Source organism: Bacillus rossius (assembly GCF_032445375.1).
Source record: "Bacillus rossius redtenbacheri isolate Brsri chromosome 9 unlocalized genomic scaffold, Brsri_v3 Brsri_v3_scf9_2, whole genome shotgun sequence".
In the NCBI taxonomy this organism is placed as follows: Eukaryota; Metazoa; Arthropoda; class Insecta; order Phasmatodea; family Bacillidae; genus Bacillus; species Bacillus rossius.
The window spans coordinates 23,454,543-23,479,744 of record NW_026962013.1 but is presented as its reverse complement, the minus strand read 5'-3'; the positions used below and the strand labels follow the sequence as shown (position 1 = coordinate 23,479,744).

Here is a 25,202-nt window from a genome sequence, read left to right as displayed (position 1 = left end):
ATTATTTGAAATCTTACCCCGCTATAAAGATTATTATTGAAAGATATCAACATGTATTATGCCCCCATTTTTTCACCATACTTTTCCACCAAAGAATAGTTGGCACGCCCCTGGCTGTGGTGGTAGTATTTGCATTGGAGTTATACCCACCACTGTTGCTTTTATTATAGTCTTCAGACGCCCTTATTCCAGACACACGGACTCAATTTCATCTCGTCAATGAAACGTTCGACGCCGAAGTCACTTATTTTGCACCGACTTACCTCTCGGTACAAGTCCACAACAAACATGAAGCATAATGAAACTGTGACAGTGACCTCGGAGTGAGCGGCAGTGTTGGCAACACTGCGTGCTCACGACGGGTCGCAGTGCTGTTAATTAAAAGTACCGTACAGCACATGGGTAGCCTAATTTTCGGCATGTACGAATACGATATATATTTGAATTTTTTTTACCCTAACCTAACTAAAAACTAAGTGTATTTGTAGGAGGGGTCCGGGTTAGGGAGGGACCTAGGTCCGTCTCAGGCCGAAGCCTATACGCCTATTCGTGCTGGGATTATCCATGCACGAAGAGGGTTGCATGCATCGTGTGCCTTGTGCGGGGATTGGCCAGTCGTGGCAGCGATTGAAGCCATGACTAACTTACATCCTAAAATTAGCTTAAAACTATGCTAAGTTGGACCCAGGTAAAACCTGCATGGATACGGTGAAAACCCTGGGCACAGACATGCGGTATGCAAGGGCATGCATTGACTTCGTAGGAGAATACATGATACAGAGGATGGAATGGATGAAGAGTTGAACTGAGTAGGAAAGAGTCTACCATGCGAAAGGTTGGGAACTTGGACGCGTAGTTCGCTTTCATATTGTTGTATCCATTGCTGTATATATGACCAGGGGCGCTCGCACCCCCTGGTAGTGAGTGGTTACACTGGCCACTCACTCCGCTGCCAGCCAGCACCTAGAACTAGAGAAGAAAGAAAAGAAGACAAACATATATACTAGACATTGGATTAGTTAGTTTCTATGATATGCACAGCTCATATCCCAGGCGTGGGTGTATATTGCTTGAAAATAGACGAAATACAATTCACTAAAGTATTTTAGTTGTTGTGTATTTTATAATTTTTATAACTTTTTTCTAAACGCTATAACTTAGTAACTAACTAGGCTTAGATACTAATGTAGGTATACTTCTCCAATCGCCACTATAATGATAATAGTTGAAGAGTAACTGTCGGCGTATAGAAGTAACAGGAGAATGGAGAAACAAGCATTTGTATTTGATTTATCAATATTTTTAATGTGCAATTAAAAATCACCATGCCTTTTAGAAACACAGCCGGAACTGGAGGTGAGGCGAGGCTGTGCCCATCGGAAACACAGTCGAAATGAGTTTGCTTCGAGTAGGAGCTCCGCTGAGTTCTCGGATAAGTGTTGCCTGTGTTTTTGCTTTCGTTCAGATGGCGGACCCGCATCTATCGCCATTAACTCGTACATATTCAATTTCGTAAACTTTGGGGCATGTATCAAATGTATTGGTGTGCCAAATGAAACTTTGTGATAGCGAAACTATTCTGGAATACATTTTGTACACTTTAAGGGTGGTATTCCAAGACATTCGGGTAAGGTAGCGAATAAGCACTACCTTGTTGGTATACAACCGCGTAACCTAGCTCACAGACCGTATTACAAACGTGAACAAACCCAATCCCAGTTAGGTAACGAAATAAAACCGTTTTAACAAACTGTGCCCTGCACGAGGCTAGAAACTGATTTCAATGCATTCTAGCGGGCGTTTGGCAACCATCGATACATTTTCTATGCCAAATATCGTACAGATAGAAGCACTATCGTGTGAATTAAATGGTGTAATATTAATTTTCTCAAGTACTTTTAAAGCTGTAACTATTTCTTGTGATGACCATTAAAGTGTACAGAACGCATTTCAGGATAGTTTCGCTAACATAAAGTTTCATTTGGCACACCAATACGCTTGGTACGTCCCCCGATGATCATAAAAATGACTACCTATATGCGAGTTTATGGCACCAGATGCGGTTCAGCCATCTTGACGAAATAAACGAAAAAAGTGAGTTTTGTACATGCACGTAATTTGGGAAACCGAACGGCAACAGATTGGACACCAAAATCGGTAGCCTAAAAATAAGGGAATGGCCGTATCATATCGTGCACTATGGATATGGTTAGGGTACAGATGTAGCATATTCAACACCTAAACCCTTATTTTTTGTCTCATGGAATACCTACCTAAAAGTCATAATAAGAAATAATTGCAACATATTTATAATGTTCTTGAGAAATTTAGAACAACGCCAATTAATTCTTGCGATGGTGCTGATATCTCCAGGATTTTTGCTGTTACAAGTGTGCGGATGGTTGTCAAACTTACGCTGGGATCCGTTAGAACCAGTTTCTAGCCTCGAGCAGGGAACCGTTTATTAAAAAAAGTTGGTTTCCTGTTCCCTTAAATGGAATTTCGGTTCGGACACGTTCCTGGAATACGGCCTGCGAGTTAAGTTACAGCTGTACCCCGATAAGGCAGTGCTGATTCGCTACCTTGCCTCGACGTTTTGGAATGCCGTCCTTATTGGCGAGCGTGAGCCCACGAGAAACCCACGAGGCGACACAGCGTCTGTAGGCATAGCCACGAACTCGGCACCGGTCGTGTGGTCGGTGGGTACTATTGTGTGCTGCAGGGTATCTGCGTGTTGTGTTTTTCCTTCACCTGAGACCACGGACGACCAGTCAGGCGCCGTGAATGAGATTCCGCAGGGATGTACAGACGCCCTCTGCCAGGCGACGACGAAATGTTCCATGAGGAAGAATGGCGACAGCCGGGAAAACCAAGGAAAAGGGTGGAAGAACGATCGTCCGCCGACAGCCACGCAGACGTCTAGCCCGAGGAGCAGGGAAGTAACAAGAAACTTCCCTCCCGGGTTAAACATAATCACTTATATTTCCCCCCTGAAATTTGGTCTCCTAACGATTCTGACACTGCCAACCACATAGCATACAAAAAAAAAGGCTGTGTTCCGAATTATATCAGCATTAAGGCTGTGATTAAATTCTTCGGTATTCAGGATCTAGGTCTCTTTACCACATTTTCACGTTTTAGTAAAATATCGTTCTAAATTTTATTTTACTGTATTGATATTCATGACATAAACATGATGGATATTTTTAAGATTTTAAAGACGAAAAATGATGTTCGTTGGTAGTCTAGAACAATGGTAGGTTAACCAATTTATTTCACAGGACATATCCTTCTTTGGATCATAAAATAGCGACATTAATTAACACAAATACCCAATTAATGCAATACACCCAAATTGGATTTATTTTAAGTGGTACCTGTAAACATTAAAGTACGCAAATATGAATGTGTCATTAGCTAGTGCCTTCAAGATTGAAGTGAGACAAACACACATGGTCCAACGTTTACCAGTCTCCCGATTCCTTTGCATTTAGGCGGTACACATTATTTTATTATTTTTAATGTACGTATTATACAGGCATATTCAAAACATAACGATCTTTTGACGAGCGCGATTTGAAGTGCAAAATTTGTTTGTTCGCAACTTTATTGAAAGTAAATTTTTAATTGGTTTTCTCACCACTAACATGTTGTACGAGTCAAAATAATCATATTAAAAACGTTTGTTCACAAGTCGTATTATGAAAAATTACTTATATTTATGCTCTGAATGTGAATGACATTCTGATGTCGGTACAAACCAATCATTAGTGTACAATAAGCGCATCGCAGTCCGTGTCTAGTGAGAGTCCCCTGATCTGCCCAGCAGGTTGCGCTCACGAGCGCAGGAGCAAGTTTCACCCTCCCCCCTCCCTCCTTGCAAACCAGACTGCGCAGAACAGGACAAAAAACAATCCCGGAAAACCCAGCGCAAAACACAGGTTGAACCCCTGGACGTGTTTATGGATGGAAACCACACACACACCCGATGATTAAGGACGCCCTGTGCGCGACCTTGAAGGAGAAGTGCTAGGGGGTGAGCAGGGTACTCGATGGTGAGCTACTGGTCACGACCGCATCTGTGGGCGAGCACCACAGTGCAAGAGAGTGCACACTCCACCGAGCACCGGGGTGCAACACTCCGTGTGTCTGCAGCGGGACGAAGATTCCAGAGATAACTGTGTTCTGTCAGGTGCATGGGAATTCTTGCAAGCCCCGAGCTCTCTGAAACAGGCCTGTCTGTGCAAGGCTTTCGGTTCCTGGCCGACAGGCAGACCCATGACCATCATCAAGCTCGTCTGTGAGTTACGTAAACTTAGAAAGGTATTACGCAATGTCCATCTTTGCCGGCCTCAAGAATGAGAGTCGAGGATTACAGACACTCCAAGGGCCTCATGCAGCGTGGTAACTGCCGGAGGTTTGGCCACGTGGGCAAGGGCTTTAGGGCTTGTCCAGTGTGCCCTTTGTGTAGCAAAAGAAGCATGCGACGACAGCCTGACCCCGCGGGAGAAGAGGGGGGGGGGGGGTGGGCAGGTGGGAAGCGCGACCAGGCAAAGTGCGCGAGGTGTGAGATCCCGCACTGGGCCAATTACAGTGGCGTACAAACAGGAGGCTTGGCGCCATCTTCTCCGGCCGGAGAGGCAGGGCAGGGAAGTGCAGTCCCGTCGTGCAAAGCGCGACGACCAGCGGGCTGCAACATCTACCCAGCTCTACCCCCGCCCACAAGCTGGGTGCAGGAACAAGTCTGGTGTACCCCGAGGTACGCAGCCCCTCCAGCAATGGCAGCGGTCCAAAACCCAGTCCGCTGCTCTGAGGCCGTGTACACAGAGCTCCAACTATAACTTCTGAAGGGTTATAATTTCGTAACAAGGAAGAGGCGGATTAACATAGTGGGCACAAGAGGCGTTGCAGTGGCGTACTCACGACCAGACGGCGGTGATGGAACAAAAGAACAAGCAGTAGCGAACACACGAAGACGGGCAATGCCATACCCACGAGAAGGGATAGTGGGGGGACTCAGTTGCTGTAACAGCATTATGGATATCTCGCCCTATTGATGCATAACGAGCAGTGCGAGTGTGTTCTACCTGTAGCCTTCTATAGTGAAGCAAGGGTGCATCAGATAGTCTACGTTAATGAAAGGAAGAGTTTGTCTGTATTTATGTCTGCAGTTCGCATAGCTCGGAAACGGCTAAGCCTAGAGCTGTGAAATTTGGTAGGTTGAATCTCCAGGGCGTGGTCTGTTTGCACCTCGAAGAGATTTTTTTTTTTTTTTCGAAATTCGTGTTAGTTCATTATTAGGTGTTTTTTTTGACGTGACAACGTCTAATAAATCGATGAACGCCGGCTGCATGCACGAAAAAGGATGACTCATTGTCCCGTTACGCTCATTGTACGCTTGCGCCGCATCTATCTCTCTTCCACTCGATTGGAACAACCATTGATTTGACTTTTTCGAGGCACATTAAACTTGAAACACTCCCATTTGTTTCCTACTTTTCCTATCATCGTCCTATCCTTAACAGAATAACACAGATTGGAAGAAGTTAAATAGCAAATACGTATAAAAGTTATAGTTAAAATAATCTCTTCGTTAAAGTAATAAACATATTTGAATTAATGAGTGCAAATAAAAGTAAATTTATCAATTAAATTGTAGATTTCATTTCACTCCTTCTTTGTATCCATACAAAATAGTGATAGTTCAATAAAAATTATTCAATTTTATTCATAAAAGTATGCAATCATTTCATCAATGTTTTGTTATGACGTTGTTACGTTAAACTATCGTCCTTAAACCGACTTTACAGACAACCAATTTTGTTTTGCAATTTTCGATTACCTTTTCTCGATGATCTCCATGGAATTAACTACTGTTGCATTGCTAATGCTTCCCTCGTCTCCACGGCAACAGATATTGCATTGTTGATGCTTCATACGTCTCCATGACAACGACTACTGCATTGTCGATGCTTCATTCAATTTTGGATCTTAATCCTGTCTTTTAGTAATCAGCTTTACCGGCGTATTGACACGGTATGTGTTGAATAAATGGAAATTTGAAGGCCCTTAGAAAACGGTCGAATCCAAGATGGCCTCTTTGGTTTATATTTCTTCCTGTCATCTAAGTTCTCGAGATTTGTTTCGGTAGTTAATTTTTGAAACTATATTTAGTTTTATTTTGTTCGAGGCGCAGCAATTTGGTACTCTCTAGGAAGGGCATGTACAATGGGTTGTACGAGAGTGTTCTGCCTGTAGACTTCCAAAACTAAACGCGGGTGCATCAGTTAGTAGTGAATACAGCTGAATATTCTTCGACTGATTGCCTTACAGTGCCCAGTGGAGGTCACTCAAAAATCCACTAAGTAAATTTATCAAAATCGAAAATGTAAACAGCTGATCTCAAAGATTTCGCCGAGTAGAATCTGGCAACCAATCCGGTTTAACCACATATTAGGACACCGGTCAAACGCGCTGTAGTATAGTTCCTACGTCACAGCTTTTCCGTAAATAAAATAATAAAAATCCAAAAATGGTGTTTTTCAGTACTAAAAACGTTCCTTGTTTGACCCTGAAAACATCGTTGGTAAATTCTCTCTGGATTATGAAATTCTTTCCGTTTATAGTATAGTAGATGCGCCCCGCGGTTTCACCCGCGGTTCAAAACATAAATTTAACTGAAAAACCGGTCAAATGCGAGTCGGACTACCAGATGAATTAGAGGAACGTCTGTAGCACTGAAATGACACTATTTTCGGAAATTTATTATTTTATTCACGGAAAAGCCGTGGTGTAAGAATTTTACACGCGCTTTCTCATAAGCGGCGACGTTGAATGCCCGTGCGTAGCAAGAGGTGGTGTCATGGCGCGGGACGTGAGACGGCGTCTTCAAGTGAAACGATGTAAGCGATACCCAGGTTCGGCCTCGCCTAGAGTCGTGTGTTTTTGTGTGTGCGGTCGGCGCTCACCCATAGATGTGGCACGCGAGAAGATGTGCCTCAGGCGACCCTAGCGCTATCGTCTCGCCGAAACTCGCAGGTAAATTGCCTCAACGATTAAACCCGCATTAAGTTACGCAAACCCGATTGTAAAAACTTTCCTGCCATTTATTCTTAGCGGAAATGGAAAATCACAGCTCGCCAAGGTGTGACTAAGGATAGTTTTTTTTTTGCCGTCACGACTCAACTTTAATTAGTTTTTTCAAGGATTTCGCAGGGAAAAAAAAAAATATCCCACTGTTCTGTGGGCTACGGGGCTGAGTCGCTCCTATCTCCGCGGCGCAGTTGGTAGCTCGCCGGCTTTCGCCGCGAGGGATTCTGGGAGCGAGTACCAGGTAAGTTATGGGCGTAACTTCACACTTTCTTCCCGTCATTTTTATTTATTATCATAATTGTTTTATTTGTTTAAGTTTTTTTCCAAATGTATGTCATCAAAGATTTATAGCATCAAGCTTACAAAACAAATATCTATTATTATTATTAAAATGAAAAAAAAAATTGTTTACAGTTAATTTGCACTTGGGTATTATATAGTAGGCGTGAGGTACCTACCTGGTGCCATTATCCAACTTGTAATCTAATGTCATGGCTGCCATATTGGATCTCCTTGAACTTGTTACTTTGATAACTGATCTATATCTTCAAAATTTGCCAAACTTGACTCAATGTTCGCCAAAATTGAACCAAAATTAGCGGAAAAAAAAAATCTAAAAAAAAGTGAAAATTGAAAAATTCTAATTTGAGAGAAAATATTCAAACGAAAAAAAAACTTAATGTTTTAAATCTCTTAGATAATTTTTGCCTTAAAAAAACTAAATGTCCTCATCTCCTTTACCAAGCGCCAGTAAGCTTCCAGGAGGCTATGCATTTGTCATTTGACCTTGACATTGAACCAGGTCGCCATCTTAGATGAAATTGTGGCTGCCATTTATATTCTAGAACATTCCGCCATTTTGAATCCCATCATCTTGGATTATATAACTTTATGCCTTCTCCACCGAATTGGCCGCCATTTAAAATCCTTTAAATTTATACCAAAAATAGATTTTTAAATTGTAAAATATTTTGAAAAAAAAAGTTAAAAAACACTTATTTAATCGATTCCTGAGTTCTTGATTCGAACCCGTCGTGTACAAAATTAAATATCCCCCCACCATGGTGACTAGCAGACTGGCCCACATCAACTACAAGGTATATAAATTACTCTAAACAGTGTGACGTCATGGTAGCCATCTTGGATCCGCTATCTTGTATTCGCTTGTCGTCTGCTAGAGTGTACTGCCACAATATTGGTTTATTTTTATCCACTAAATGCAGGGTCAACCATCAGATTGTCAGCCGCCGTAGCATTTGCCATCTTGTCGGTAATCTTGGCCGCCATATTAAAATCCGCAATTATCAAACAAATTAAAAAAAATATATATTATTAAAAATTAAGTTGTTACGATTTTGGTTGATTTGATGGATTCCAGTTTTTGGTTCAATCCTTGGTCGATGGCAAAATGTAATTTTTGCTTAAAAATTATTTTTAAATTAAATTTTACCTCATTTGATGTAAATTAAAAATTTTATAATAAAAACCTGATGTACTGGAACCAGTATAGTGTTAAACAACACATTTTTGCAAAATATATTTACTACCTTAATTCTACTCCAATACGAACATTTGAAAAAGTTAACAATCCAAAAAGCATTTATTTCTGTATTGGTTTAAATTGGATGACTCTCAGTTCCAATCAGTTCACCGAAAACAGTGAAGAGCCAGATCCTTTCCCATGAAGTCATTTTCTTCCAGACAAAGTTTCTCGATACTACCTCGTTGCAATTGAATATGGACTTTTTTCACTTGGTCGCGAACGTATACGGTTTACTGTATATTATATGCAGTCCAAACCCAAGTGACATTTTAAAGATCCATAAGTTGCTACCTCAGCTGAAAGTTGATCTGTCATATTCTGCTTGATGAAACCAAGAAAAGTATATAGGTCAGAATACTTGTGGACACCATGGGGGAAGGTTCATTAAATTTTGCCCTCACCGTGTTCGAACCGAGGGCTCAGGACTCGATGGATTAAGTGCCTTTTTTTTTGTTATGGTGGAAATTCTGTCATAGAAGTTTTTACCAGAATTTTACCGGATTTTTCATTCCTTAAAATTATTCTGAAAACACGCGTTTTATCCCTGTTCAATCTTATAAAAATATAGTTTTAAAACTAAAAACGGAAACCTAACTAATCATCCGCCTTCATCGTATTTTAAAATGGTTTTCGTTGCCAGACATCGCACTTATTATCTTGATCAGTTTTTAAATCACGTGTTCTTTTTTTTTTTTTTTTACTGAAGTTATGCTCACCGTGTGTGTACCCAGGTGAACGGGGGACTTACGGAACATAATTTTAGGTTTTAAAATTGTTCTGAAGAGTTACAAATTTCTATAGTTTAGTTTTTAAAATGTGGTTTCGTTAAATTAATATAATGTTTTTAGCGGAATTTTTAAAGTTAGTAGTGACTGGCTGCTACAATATTGTTTATACTGTGAAATAATTGGCGTTTAGTATTTAATTTAATTTTTGTAAAATGGCTAACAGACCAACATAAGCTATGTTACGGTCTTATATTAATATGCGGTCTTTGTCTCAACGCAGGAAAGTTATCAGTATCAAACGATAAAATTAATGATATTCTGTTCCTCCTTCATCTTAAGAGGGGATTAGGAAGCTTAAAATATCTTGATACCACTTGCAATAAAGCTTCCGTGCTAATTTTCCTGCTATTGCACGGCATAGGACTTAACTATGGTTACGCGTTGAGTTCAACACTTGTGAACTGGCGTGACTATCACGATAGTATTTTCCCTGCGGCGCTTTCAGACTGGTGCCTGCTGGTGAATACGTAGTTGCAACAAGGGATAGAAGGTCTGGAAGATATAATTTATGCCTTGTCAAAAAAAAAATTGGGATAAACAGTTCGAAATTATAATCATCGCAAACAAAAAAAAAAGGGGGGGGGAAGTAATTACATAGAACAGAAAAAAACTGCAGGTCGGTGTATTTTTTTTTTAAAGTACGAAAATTCCGATCGCATGAGGGGAATTGTTAGGCACGTGGTGGGGGAACCGGTAGAGGAGGAGAGTCCTTCAGCGGCGACGCCACTCCAACGCACGCGCTAGCGGTCGAAAAGGGATGAGGTGTGAAGGGAGGAGGGGAGGGGATAGATAAGTAGCGGAGCATGCTGTATGTTAAATGTAACAGTTTTTTTCCCTCCCAGGCGTGACCAGTGCGGACAGGCAGGCCTTGGGACAGGCGCTCCACGTGCACGACCGGTTGTTGCAGGCCGACGACCTTGTGGAAGCGGCGATCTTCCGCGAGCGCAACGATCTTCCCCGAGCGCAACGATCTTCAGATCGATGTCTCGACGAGCTCACGTGACGCACTCGAAGGTGATTCTACACATCAGAATCGGTCCGAATTCAACCGGTGAACTTGGGCTGCAGGTTCGTAACTACAAAATAAATTTAAAAAAAAGGGGGTTGTCTGTAAAGTAGGTTTACGGACGATAGTTTAACGTGACAACTTCATAAAAAAACATTGATGAAATGATTGCATACTTTTATGAATAAAATTGAATAATTTTTATTGAATAATCACTATTTTGTATGGATACAAGAAGGAGTGAAATTAAATCTACAATTTAATTGATAAATTTACTTTTATTTGCACTCATTAATTCAAATATGTTTATTACTTTAACGAAGATATTATTTTAACTATAACTTTTATATATGTTTGCTATTTGACTTCTTCCAATCTGTGTTATTCTGTTAAGGATAGGACGATGATAGGAAAAGTAGGAAACGAATGGGAGTGTTTCAAGTTTAACGTGCCTCGAAAATGTCAAATCGATAGTTGTTCCAATCGAGTGGAAGAGAGATAGATGCGGCGCAAGCGTACAATGAGCGTAACGGGACACAGCGCAACGGGACAATGTGCGTAACGGGACAATGTGCGTAACGGGACACTTTTTTGTGCGTGCAGCCGGCGTTCATCGATTTATTAGACATCACGTAAAAAAAAACTATGGTGAATGGAACGGAAGTCTGTTCCGTGTTTAATTCCAGCCAAATTTTATTTTTATTTTTAAATTATGTTGATGTGTGTTGTCTTGTGGCGACATAATTTGATAATTAGCTGCATCAACCTTGAAACACCCAACAAACATAAAAAAGAATCTGTTCTTAGCGAACGAAAATACCGTCATTTGAGTAATGAGGATTTTTTTCCCTTGTGTTTTCCGACTTTGAAGCAAAACTATAATTTAACTTTTTTTTTGTGTCGAGTAAATTCGGGCAGTATAAGGATGCTTTGACACAATAAGTACGTTGCTCATAAAAGAAACCGACAATACTCTCCTTATTTGTATATACTGCCGCAAGGAAGATCTTCATTCTCTTAGTTAGTGCAGTGGCTAAATTCTTAAAAATCACCAATGGATTGCACAAAATCACCATTTCTCAGTTTATTTCACAATTTTTTGCATGGTTCGTAGCACCGTGAAGTTAAATTAAAATTATTAACTTTATACAACGTACTGATTCATGACATAGGATTTACTTAAATTGTAGCTAAACAGAATGTAATATTTAATGAAAGCAAATAAGTACCTTAAGTGGATGTATTTTTTATATTCTTGAATGTTTATTTGGATGATACTAATTTACACGCATACAATTTTATTCTTCAGCGATACCTAATAATTTGGAGAAGCTTTCTCAAAAACAAAATAAGAAAATGTTCCAGTAACTGTTTTGAACACTAGAGTGAAAAATGATTTTAATATGTGTATAAATTTTTTTTGTAGAAATACCTCCATATATTGCGAAGTTGTGTGACATCCAGATTTATCTAGTGCTGTAGGGCATCTACACTCGCAGTTTTTAAAATTTTAAATTCTAGCCATTACTCTAGTGTGGGTGTTGTACTGTATATTGAGGCTTGGCACGACATAGAAAGTTTATTATTTAATACAATCTTGTATTACCGTTTTATTAGCTATGTAAACGAGTCACAAACTACTGAGTACTGAATTAAAATATTGTAACCACTGGAAAGGTTTAGAAATACATTATTGACTAGCCCAAAAATAAAGTAATTAAAATATGAATTCTTTGCTGGGCGTCACGACTTATATATATATATATATATATATAAAGTTCGTTAGAACTGATCCTACTGAAATGGTTTGTCTTTTCAAGATTTGCTCGTACCGCGAGAAGTGAGAGGTAAGCTAGCACCTAATTATTCTGAGCTTTCAGAGATCCTTAAATGATAACATTTTTAACTTCGGCTGTTCCTCTTTGAAACCAACATTCTTTGTTTGCAATCTCACGCAGCGTATAATCTCAAGGATTCTCAAATATACCCAGTGGCCTTGGGCACCACGTTTGAAAGATTCCGACAAAAACAAATATATACTCAGGAAACATCTCGCAGCTGCCAAATGCTGGTTCGCATTTTTGGGGGAAAAAATAAAAGATAAGCACCGAAGATATGCGGTTAGCTTATAAAAAGTACTTACGTCATCCCCCCTTCTAAGTATCGTGTATCACAAATTTGAATAACTAAATATTTCATTACACGCCATGCGTTCGTTGTCTCCAAGGAATTCTTTCGTCGGCTCCAGTATCAATTTACAAGAATTAAGTTTCTTGTCAGAAAATGTTTATGGGCGCGTTTACCATGTACTTCGCGACATATATGAATTTTTAATTATTTCATCACGTTATAACGCATAACTCGGACAAAACCAGACTTGTAGTCTTCCACACGCTACTCAAATGGAAGGACATCGGAGGTTTTGTTTGTGAAGATTCACAAGCAATGTGTTTCTTTGCCATCTTTTTTTAAGGGTTATTTATAACATTTTAACTCGATACCTCTCTTTAAATTGCTGTTCTGTCAAAAAAAATTTCAACATAAATTCACTTAATGTAATATCATGGGTGTAAAAAGTCTTGTAAGTGACGATAATTACAAAGACTTGTGCGCCTTTTTATACCCATGATCACGGGACAAATCCTGTAGGATTACCAAGGGGTTGGGGGTGGTATGACGTTTATCATTCCCATTTTACAGTAAAGATTTTGCAGGCGCAAGTGCCCCCCCCCCCCCCCAGGGGGAACCTTACCTCCCCCCCCCCCCTTGATCGACGTTCATGCCCATGATATTACACTTAGTGAATACTTGTTAAAAACAAGTTGTGGCAGAACAACATACCCAAAAGAAGTATATAGTTAAAATTTAGAAATAGCCTCTTAAATAATAGGTAGTAATTAAAAAAAAAGAAAACGAAAACCAACACGGCTTTTGACACCGAGCCTAAAGGCAACTCTATCAGTTGGAGGGGGAAACCCACTATTCATTGAACCCGAGTCAGACATCCGAAGAATATGCGTTCGTGCATCTTCAGATTTTTTTGTTTGCTATTTTAAATTTTGGCGGTTCAAGTAGTAAAAGTTATGGTAGATTAAGTGGGATACTTAAATAAAATTCACGTAAAATTCAAGTATTTATTTTTTTCACCTTGAGGGTAGGTTTTAGTACATCTAGGTGTTGTTAATGACAATTATAATTTTTTTGGTACTATATACGTAAACCTAACGTTCCGGAGGTGTTGAAAGTCATGGTTTTTACTTTGCATATCCTCCCTCTCTCCTAAAGTTTAGAACGAGGCTCCATCCGTTTATCAGCGTTAAAAGCTTCAAATCAGTTTCTATTAACAGTTCACCAATGGCAAATACATGAATTTATTTCGGGAAAGGATTAGGAAAAAAAAAATAATTTTTGTGTTGAAATTTACGTCAACTATAAGGAGATTTGGATAGTTTACATTATCATTCTCAACATGCAACACATGCCTTTGAAATGTGTAATTCCAGGTTTTATACCAGCTCAACTTACCTTTCATCATTTAAAATAATGCTCTTCCTTCACCTACATCTCGTTCATATATTTTTCATAGCTTCAGAGGGGAAGTATATATTCTTACCCCCAGTAACTTCCTTGCGTCCGCCTCGGGTAGTTGCAGTTGCTTACGAACACGAATGTAGACAAAAAAGGAAGGGGGGAAGCGGATTTCTCCTAGAAGATTCTTCCACTTCAAAAACCTGCGCCTCCAGAATACTTCGTGAGCACGAAAGGCCTGTGGACATAAAACACATAGAATGATGTAAGAAAAATAATGGTCGTTCACTCGGGAGGGACGGAACATTTCACCGGTCAGGATTAAAGAACACCGCATTGACGCACAGCATATTTACAGTACGTGACACTGCAAATTTGGGATGCGAATGTGGGTGCCGAAGGTCACCGAACTCAGCTCTGGCTGCGAGTGCAGCCTCGTCTCGCGTGGATTCTTCTTCGCAGCTTGCTACAGGAGCGGGCAAGTGTCCCGAAAACCTGTTCGCACGAGGAGAATCGTTAAGGCGAGGAGGGCGTTGGTAGGAGGTCTAGAGTGGCTAATCCTGTTCCCGGACTGATAAGCTTGTTAATGATGGTGAAACGTGATGAAGCTGTCAGGCGAGGGTCTATGGGGGGTCCCTGTTTCGAAAAAATTTGAAATTTAAAGTAGATAATATTGATGAGAATTCCTGAAGTATCAAAATTATTATTTTTTTACACCAAAACATTGCTAAAATTATTTATGTAGGCTACTCCTATGGGAAAATTGCAGTACCATTTCCGTTTCCAAAGATGCGAGTATATGTTCATATGTATCGTGTTTGTTACATAAGAGGGTTTTGACATCAAGTATACTGATTTTTTTTTCAATATCTATTAGCAGTTTGCAATGAAGAATTATTTAAAAATAAATTTATTACTTAATATTTATCTTTGTAGGAATAACTTTGTGGCTTTTAAAGGGACGAGTTATTAGTTCTGGCAATTATTCTGGCAATCGAAAGAAATATACAGGATGATTAACATTATACTGAAGATGCAATTTTAAAATCCTAGAATCGGCAATTTGAAGGCTTCTGGTTGGGATCCCGGTCAAGCTATTTTGATTTTTTTTTACGCGGCATCCCGAGATTACTTTAGGAAAATGCCCGGATGGTTCATTACTACTGGATCTCTGGACCTGACCCTCGTTGATTCAGGACATACGGAACGAAGCGAGGAAGGCGTCTAACATTACGACTTAGAGTAAGAAGCTGTAGTCTGGAACACTGCTGTGTTCCCGACGGATCGGCTGAAAACTCCTTTAAAATAGGATTGGTTTCACCGACGATGACATCACGGAAAGTCTCAGCCCTGAAGAATCCTGGAGGCACTTAAACATAGGCCATCGCACGACGCAATTGTACGATAGGACCGCGACGACTTACCCCAAGCCTCATTGAAATGCAATTCAGACGTCCTAGACCTGGACTCCAGATGAACTCTGGTTAAAACCGCAGCCGTTGCTCATCTTCCTGTTCCCAGCGCGGGCTCCCTGGACCACCGGGACACCCCCCCCCCCCCTCGCACGGGAGACGTCCTGCCACGTCCGAGGCCTAGACTCGACAGTACATTTCTGTTTTTGATCATTTACTCAAGTTCATTCGCTGGCCAAGCAACAACCATCCTAGCATCCAACCATGGAAGACTCAGAAATTCCTACTTGGCAAGATTAGCAAAGATTTAGGTGAATATAATGAAATGTGAATTTATGCCTAGCATAGCAAAAAAAAAAAGAAGGAATATTTAATCAAACAAAAAAGTATGAAAAGAAACGAAAACCATAGATAAATAGAGTCAAAATGGAAATTATATCTAAAAAAAAAAAAAAATCTGGCTAAGTACTGGATAGCTCAAATACACATACTCAAAACAATGACAATATAAATTGACAAGTTAACATATTTAAGATTTAAATAAACAGTGATTTATGAAATACTGATGATAAAAATAACACGTAAACATGTCAAATTCTCGCCTAATTTTTTTTTTAGTGAGGCTAGTAAGATTTAGGCTTGCTTACAGTGTCAGGTAAGTAGAATTAAAGGAGCATTCACACTATGACGAATCGAAAGCGAATCGTGTCGTTCGATTCGAGTCGAATAAGAAGTCACTCTAGTCTGGACATGTCGAAAGAGTTGCTTGTAAGTCGAAAGTCGAATCGAATGGAGACGAATCCAACCCGAATGAAATGGATGCGGATGGAGTTAAAGGTCGAAAGCGAATGTGGTAGCTTCACCTGGACGTGTTGAATCCTGTCGAACCACGTCACGGGAACTTCCTCAGTATTTTTCTCTCAGTCCTTGCGTGAACATCGCGTAGTGCTCCGTTCCAAGTGATTGCTTTGAATTAAATAATTGAGTGGAGTGATGAAAACACAATTTGAAATGTACCGCGTCCGGATATCGTTGTCGGATTTAAGGGACAGTGAGTATAACAACAAGAAAAGAAAGACACGATATGCTAACGGAAATTGTAATTTCATTTGGAATTGATAAAGAGGAAGTAAAACTCAAAATAAAAAAAATAATTACAGAGCAATTTCTTGAAGGAAATCTGCTTCAACTATTTCGACTCGTCCACACCACAAAGCTGTTTGGACGCAATGAATCGAACGAGCCGAACAGAAAAGTCGGACATAATGAGACGAACGATGCCATTCGTCATAGTGTGGACGCACCTTAAGTAAAAACTTTGCAGGTACACATGGAGGAATGCTTTCGTTTTCTTAGTCACGACTGCGCAGATGGGCAAAGTCCCAATACAAGTCGATTTACAAACCCAGTTCATTTGTTTATTTTGATCGCAGCAGCAAGATAGGAGCCATCGAGAGCCGCGTATGACTTGATGCCCTTGAAAACTGCATCGAAGCCTTGAGCTCGAAACGTAGCTGTAAGACCCTGTCACACTGTTAAAAATTTGCTTCCAACACCTTCCAATATGTTGTGTAAAATAAAGTTGGAGGGTTAAGACGTAACCCAAAACGTCGCTAGCACACTCAAGTTTGTTTGACGAGTTGGATGACTTGAGTTTCCATAAACCTTTAAGACGGGTTCTAAAATTAGTTGGAAGCTGGACGCAATCGGCCAATCAGAATCGTGCCTGGCAAAAACGTAGTAACAGTTCTTTAAAATGCCGAAGAGCACGTGGGTGATTATAAAATTAAAATAACTAAAATAATGTTAATTTGAATCTTCATGCGAATTTTTTGTGTGAAAATGAAATTAGGTTTCTATAACTTAAAAAAATCACTGAACTTTTATTTCATAATGAAAAGAATATTATTGTGATTTAATATTTCTACATGATCATAAAATTTAAAAATACACAAATATAATATGTTCAAATATTCCATCCAGCAATGTCATGCATTATTTAATTTCAAAAATTAATAATAAAAAAGAAAAGTTTGAGATAGCTCATACGAAAAATTGGATGACATTTTCCGTCCAAAACTACCTCTCCAACTATATATTGTAAATATTTATTTGACAGTGTGACAGTGCCTTAACAGCTACGTTTCGAGCTCACGGCTTCGGTGCAGGATTCAAGGCCATCAAGCCACACAACGCCCCTTGGCGCAGACTAAAGCCCCACCCTGCGTGGTGGGAGTGGAAGCTGCTCTGCGGGGAAGAGCGGCGACAGAGGAGCTGCTCGCTGGAAGCTTGGAGCGAGCTGTGGACGGCCACCTGGCCGGGAGTTCCCGTGCACAGGCAGGTATGAGCTTGAGCTGCGAGGTGAACAGGTAGTGTATTACGACCGTCTCCTGAGGTGAACAGGTGGTGTATTACGACCGTCTCCTAAGGTGAACAGGTGGTGTATTACGACCGTCTCCTGAGGTGAACAGGTGTGACACCCGGTGAGTTAGATCCCTTGTAGCCTAGCCACGACCCCGGCTAACGTGTCCCGGGGAAGTGGTCATTGGGTGGAACTGAGTGTTCAGGTGAAACGAGATGACGGAGTGGATCACTGTGTTACGCCCCCCTACCTCCTCCTTCCCCAGCAGGAAGACAGCTATACCACCACGGCTGGAAGCCTGTCGTCCGAAAAACGAACGAAGCGCACACACAACGACGATGAGGTGGACACCCTTCCCCCCTCTCCCACAACCGCAAGCGGCCACACCCGAGCCACCGTGAGTCGAGTCCTTGTCTGTCTTCAGGCACCAGGGGCTCCAGCACCCGAGGGTGCACATCGCCCTTAAGGGTCCCGCCTCGTCAAGGGTGTATGTGTGTTAGTGAGGCGGGATGATAAGAGCGACGCTCGCCGGTGCTTCTAGCGCTGTGTCGCCTCTAAGCGCAATGCTCTCAACTGGCGCGAAGTCTTCTTGTCATCACAGGACAACTGTGAAATTTGAGCGGTGACCGTAACAGTATATGGCGGATAAATGAAGATACAGGTGTAATGCAAGTCCCTTAAGTGCTTTCAAGAATCTATACCAGTTGTTTTACGCCTAAAATTTACTCTGAAAACATGCGTTTTAGCCATTTGGACATTTCTAAAAATACTGTTTAAAAAGTTTACCCTTAATCAAAAGTACTTTTCGGCCCTCAGCGAACTCTCAAATGCTTTTCGTAAGCGGACCCCACTCGGATATCTTGAGTAGTTTTGAAATCGCGTTGATTTTCCTGAAGCTCTGCACACCGTGTGTGTGCCCGGGTAGGCGGGGCCCTTAAGAACTTCACCTGGCAGAACCTCTGCCGGGATGAGATTCACGTGAATGCTGCGACCATCATCGAATACCAACGGGCGATTAAGGCTATTCAGACCAGAGGAGCCCGGCACTCGGTTCTACAGAGAGCGTGCACCGACACACGCCCACAGACTTCCTCCAAGAGGACTCCGCGGCCTGGAACCAGCCTGTCCATAACCACTGGCTCGCGGAGGACAGGCAGAAGCGCGAAAAAGTGCGATGCTTTAGAATAATCGAGGTGCCGCAGACCTGTGACACAGCCAAGGATTACGCGCTGCGGGAATGCACCGTCAGCAGACGACGACTGCTGACTCCCCAATGACAACCTTGCACTACCACAACAAGTTCGCACACTACAAGCTGCATGAATGGAACGCAGCCAGTGATTGCGAACCGGTTGCATTTCTGCTGCCTGATCGAAAAAAAAAAAAAAAGGTGAACAAGGTGCCGTTCGATGAGGCAATATTTCTAAAATCAATATTTTTAATGAACTTGCTCAAAAAAGAAAGAAAAGCAGAGCTGTTTATTTTTTAGTTTCAAAACGATTTTTTAGGGCTCGAATAACATAAGATACCAATTTCCTCTCTCCTGTTTGATATCGGAATGCAGAGAAAAACAATTTATAATACATTCTCAGCGATTATTTGAGTTTCACGATGAGTAGAAAACGCCAGAGAACTAAGTGCCAAGACATAAAGGTATTTTATACACTCAATTACTACATAAATAATGTTTGATACGATCTCTGAATGCAAAGAGATTAGTTTTATTTATTTTTTCTTTCGAAGGAGAAAATATTTATTTTATGTACAATTAAAGCAGACTGTAAAAAAGGGGGAAGGGAATGTTTGCTTGCTCCCACAGAAGTCGGGGGCGTGATGGATCAGCAGGAAAATCCCGGGCGAGCGCTCATTGGAGCGAGTAACGAGCGCCGCCATTACCTCGCAGCCGGCAGGTTCCAGGCCCGGAGGAGGGGAACAGATCCGTGCCTGTCGGCGGTGCCAGGGTTCGGGCCCTGGAGAACATCTCTTGGGAACGCCACAACACATCAAAAAACATCAAAAAGCATCAAAAGAACCATTTTATAACGAAATAAGTGTTTTTTTTTAAATAGAAACGAATTTCAATGATTAAATGCATGAATTGTAAACAATAAATAAATGGAAAGGACTGAAATGTGTGGAAATGTTATCTACTTGAACATAATAATGTGAAATAACCGACATATTCTTAAACGATGCCAATGGAAATGAAATAAATCCACATATACCGAAATGAGTCGGAAACCTAATACATCAAACAAAATGACTCGACACAATAGAAATAAAACGATTTGTACCCAAATGTACTTAAATAAATAAAATTAATTAAAAAAACATCTAAAGCATCAAAAGAACCCTTTTATAACATAAGTGTACTTTAATAACGAATTTCAGTGATTAAATGCATGAATTGTAACGAAATAAATCATTGGAAAGGACTAAATGTAAGTAAATGTTATCTACTAACATATTAATGTGAAATAACCGAAATAATCATAACGATACCAATGGAAATGAAATAAATACCAATATTTATTTATATATTTAAATAGTATTCTAGCTTAACAGAAGTAACCATCACTTCAATGAGAGAAAATACATTACACATACGCACAGAAGATTTTTTTTGTTTTGTTTTTAACCCAAATGGGAGTGATTTTACGAGAGGTTCTTGGTACGTCCTAGGCCGAAGCCTACATGCATTTCGTAATCAAGTACAAATATGGCCAGTTATAATCCGTTGCAATTTATTGTAAAAATTCTAAACATTATCTAAAACATTTGGCTGAAAGAATTTTTAGTGGGACGAACTATTAACGAAAAAACAAGGGTTGAAAATAATAATTTTTTTTCTAAGCTTCCTTCCTATCAAATTTATTTTAAAACCATCTTAATATAATTTTAAAGCTTGGTTCAAAGCAAATTTTTATACGACAATGTATTAGTGAAAGGGAGGAAAAATAGCGTTTCAAGGTATATAAAAAAAGCATTAGTCGGGTAACGTGAAATTCGTAACAAGGAGCAGCAGAATGGGAAGGCTGCAGACCGGGAAAAGGCGGGAGCGAAGATTTAGGTGGATGGCACCTGCGGTGTGGGTATGGCTCAGGATAGCTGATTAGGCCGGTATTCCAAGACCCAGAAATAAGGGTTTAGGTGTTGTATTCCCAGTGCACGACAGGACACGGCCAATCCCTTATTTTTAGGCAGTGGATTTTTTGTGTCCCATCTGTTGCCGATCTGTTGCCCAAATTCCGCTCATGCGTAGAGCTCACTATTTCGTTTATTTCTTCTAAATATCAAACCCGCGTCTGGTGCCACTAACTCGTGTATAGTGATTCCTGATTGGCTGCAGCTGTAGGCAATCTGAGGCTTCTTTATTTTTTTCTTTCGTCTTTAACTGTCCAGATAGGCCAGCCAACCGGAAGAGAAGAAGCCACCGATTGATTGACCAGCAGGCCCAATCAATCACGAAAGACCATCTCTGATTGGCTCAACCAACCTGAATGAAAGAAGTATATGTTTGGTCCACGGTTGCAGCCAATCAGGGGGAAAAAAAATCAGACAAAGGACATCTAAAACCCATTGCAATGTCTACCGAAAGATCGGTGAAACTTTCGCTCTCGACATTACTTAATCTCACAATCCAAAAAACTTATTAGGATCAACAGTAGAATATTTCCCAAAAACTCCAGCTGTATTACAAACAAACACTTCCTTAATTACCACGCTCATCACCACGAGGACAGAACAAATGGGTTGGGGGGAAGTAAAATGCCAGATGCAAGTTTTGCAAAAACCTTTGCATGCTTGATATTTTTCACATTGCGCTTTATTTTTGTAAGTTACGAAGTAAGTTGTTGAATCATATTTTTCAACAAATTTAAGTTTATAGAAAACTAGGTCTTGATGTAAGTGCTACTACCTACCCTTTTTTATATACGTAAATTCTTTAATTTATATATGCTTTAAACTTTACTACTAATGTTATAGAAACCATAAAAAAACAGTTACATAAATTCTATATTTGTAATTGTTGTCTTTAAAAAGTTAATTTAGCTGTAGGCCTACATTTTTATACTAAAACCACACACTTTTTAAAGTATTGAACATTTTTCTATACAATTATTTTGGCGTTATATAAACACATTTCCATTTGATGACACGTTTGGAAGAGATACTAATGTAAAATAACCTTTCAGAAATCATATTTGCCTCTTTAAAATTTGTAAATTTACTCTTATGTAACACGTCTAGTTGAGATAAGCTTAAGGAAAACGTAGTTCCTGCCTTTCTACATGCCGCTAGGGAAGGTGAGCAGCTATTATATAACCAGTTATTATATAACCAGCCTTTTGGACGGGCAAATAGAAATAAAAAAAACTATTATTCCTGGTTGTTGTGGAATTTGTTAACCAATTCCAATTAAATAATAATTATAAGTATACAGATTTACATCTAGAGAGTGCAGTGACCTCCGTAGGTACACGAGAAATAATAGATTGATTTTTTTAAAATATGTTAATTTTGACAGTGAATATCAAACGGTTATAATATCTAGATATAATGCTGAATTAAACTTATTAGGTAAGTGACTAAAATGTTTTGAGAACTGTTACCTTTTTTCTTACGTGCAATTAGAGATACCTACTTTAGTAATTTTTTTATCATGGCTGCTTTTTTCTGTATAAAAGTTATTCAAGTAAAAAAAAAAGCATTAATTTAATTGTTTGGAAAGAATTATTTAGGCAGTCTAGCTACTCTAACAAAAGATTACACGTGAGTCTGGCTGATTATCGGTGCTTGCCCGAAACTGTAACACAATTGAAACTCAACTAAGCATTTCCCAAATAACTATAATATGTACAAGAATAACTTGAGAACAATTTAATATTAAGCATTAAAGCGTTATTTATATATGTTTTTTAAACTATAAAAATATGTAATGAAATATCAAACATAAAATTATATTAAAACTTTAAAGTTTATAAATTAGAATACTATTAAGGCACTTAAACAAAACAATTTTTTCAGATGAGAATTTTTATTTTTATATGAATGATATTTGAAAAAATTAATTAATAAAAGGCTTTAATATAAACGGTTAAGTCAAAATTGTATAACATATGATTTCTTGCTTTAAAGTCATACTAGGATTAAAATAAAAATTGGCAATTTAAGTTTTAAAAACCATTAAATAATTCTTATCAAAACGATAAAATCATTTATAAACTATCAACTTAAGTTGTATAACTGATTTAAGTTAACTAACTGGCAAAAATTCAAAACAATTTTTTTTATAAAAATCTCTGATAGTGATTTAAATTAAAACGACTTTCAGAAATTAAATTAACGCATGCATCGCTATAAATTATCTATTGCCCCTGTAGCATCATTAAATTTTAATTTCAAATTTATAACAAAACTTTCGTTCCAGTCAAATCAGCAAAAATGATGATTTTTCTTAGCTGACTGCTTGCTTCGTGATGTAATGTGAAATGTATTTTTGCTCACCTGTTGAAAGTGCACGAACCAAGGTCACCAAGAAGTTACGTAAGTTCCGGGGATTATACTATGTTACCGAACCACAAACAAAGTCGCTTAGAACTGTCGCGGGGGCCGCATGTAGGTATCTACGTTTTGAACCCTCACGTACACGCAGAAACGAAAATTTTGTCATAACGATTTATTCTGTACGTTACGCATTAATTCTGCAAACTTAACTTAACGCACATAATTAAGATAAAACTTAATTTCAACGAGAAAAAGAACCATCAAAATACGATACCTCAGAAAACGTCAAATTTTAAACTAAACGTGTTTTATTACACAAACGGATACCAGACTCGTATTTTAAACGTCTACATGAATTTGGAACCTTGTGCTAGGTTTCATAGAACTGTTTTACATTTTTGACGTGATAACGTCTTATAAATCGATGAACGTCGGCTGCACGCACGTAAAAGCATGACTCATTGTCACGTTCCGCCTGAGCCGAGCGTGCAAGAACCGGCCAACCACCGTGCGAGAAAATCTTCTGTAATATCAAACAGGTTAAGGCGGGCTTTTTAAATAATTGTTTGTGATTAAATTTAAACAAATTATTTTAATTAAATTTGCAAAAACTGTAAATAATATTTAAAAATTAAAAAGTATGCAATTATTCATCAATGTTTTCTTATGACGTTATCACGTAAAATTATTGTCCGTAAATCGACTTTACAGAAAACCTCCCTTTTTTATTCAATGTTAGACACTATTGAAAAAAAAGTGCATTTACGGAAATCGCAATCTTTATATCTAGAAATAGTTTTCTTCTTCTTTTATACAGAATGATTATTAAAATCTATTTGATTTGGTTCTTTCATAAAAATATAGAATGTGCTATAATAATTTGGTTTTTGTTGTTTGAACCATTGAAACTTCGAGCTAACAATCTACATATAATTATTTATTTAAAAAATAATTACGATGAAATGAAACAATTACGTTATTTTGTTTAAATCGTCTCAATTTGCGCATCTCTTTTCTAACCCGATGTGAACCCACCCTTGCATTTTTTGTGTGTGTTTAAGTAATGCCTGAAGTCCTTAGCCAAACGTCCGAAGCAAAATAAAAAAAAAAAAATAAAAATTAAAGGTTATTTCTGTGTTTATAAGATTTTTGGTTTCGCTAGTTCTCAGTCGTGCTCGTATTGTGATTGTGATTCTATTTTTTTTTTAAATGCTGAAATAATTTGAGACAAATGGTTAAAAAAGAAGGGAAAAAAATCAAACTACACTCGAAAGAAAGCAAATGAAATCCACAACGAAGGCAGAGCCGGGAACATAATAGTCAATGGATTTTTGGATGGAATCGGTAATGCCTAAAGGCCGGAATCGTCCCAGAATTTGCTGGAGCAATAAACCAGGGGTCTCACGAATGCCAGTCCAAACTTTTTACAGGGCGTTTCTTTATTATTATTATTTTTAATTAATAATATTTTTGAATGAAATTAATTTATTAATGACAGTTTGTTTATTTCGACAGTTTCATTGACCTAGAAACATGTGTGGCGAGCACAGACGTTACAAAATTTACCTATACCCATGCCTTACCCGGACCTTGAACTCAGAACTTCTTGCACCGGAAGCCGGTGAACCTCCGACTTTGCGACTAAGGTTGGCGTTTTCGTTCAAATGCCATTGATCTGATAATAATTATACTTAAGATGTTCTTAAGCCTGAAATACCTGTTTCTGTACTGTGATACTGCAAAAACAACTGACCTAATCGCCTACATTTTTGCGTGCAGGCCTCACCCCCTTGCTGTAAGGGTACGGTTTATCAAAAATGAACTCAGACAAAAGTATTAGAAAAAAATTAGAAACAATTTGAAAAGATTCGTTAGTGTGTCTACCAAGGGAGTTAGAATTTATTTTTGTCCATCAACTCTTGATTTTTATCATTCCTTGCTATAGTAGTTGGTCGTATAAAAT

At 39.0% G+C, this 25,202-nt stretch overlaps 1 protein-coding gene across 4 annotated transcripts in view; it reads left to right on the top strand.

Annotated features, from left to right (window-relative positions):
* LOC134542763 (circadian clock-controlled protein daywake-like) overlaps positions 1–25,202 on the top strand; it is a 113,409-nt gene that overhangs the window by 50,819 nt on the left and 37,388 nt on the right. For 2 of the 4 annotated variants that reach the window (XM_063387269.1, XM_063387268.1), the window contains exons 1-2: positions 7,235–7,333; positions 10,331–10,491. The exons of 1 other annotated variant lie outside the window; for it this stretch is intronic. The gene's annotated coding sequence lies outside the window, so the exon portion shown is untranslated. Of the gene's footprint in view, positions 1–7,234; positions 7,334–10,330; positions 10,492–17,537; positions 17,711–25,202 lie in introns of those variants that run through there. One more of the 4 variants, XM_063387270.1, reaches the window with a different exon arrangement.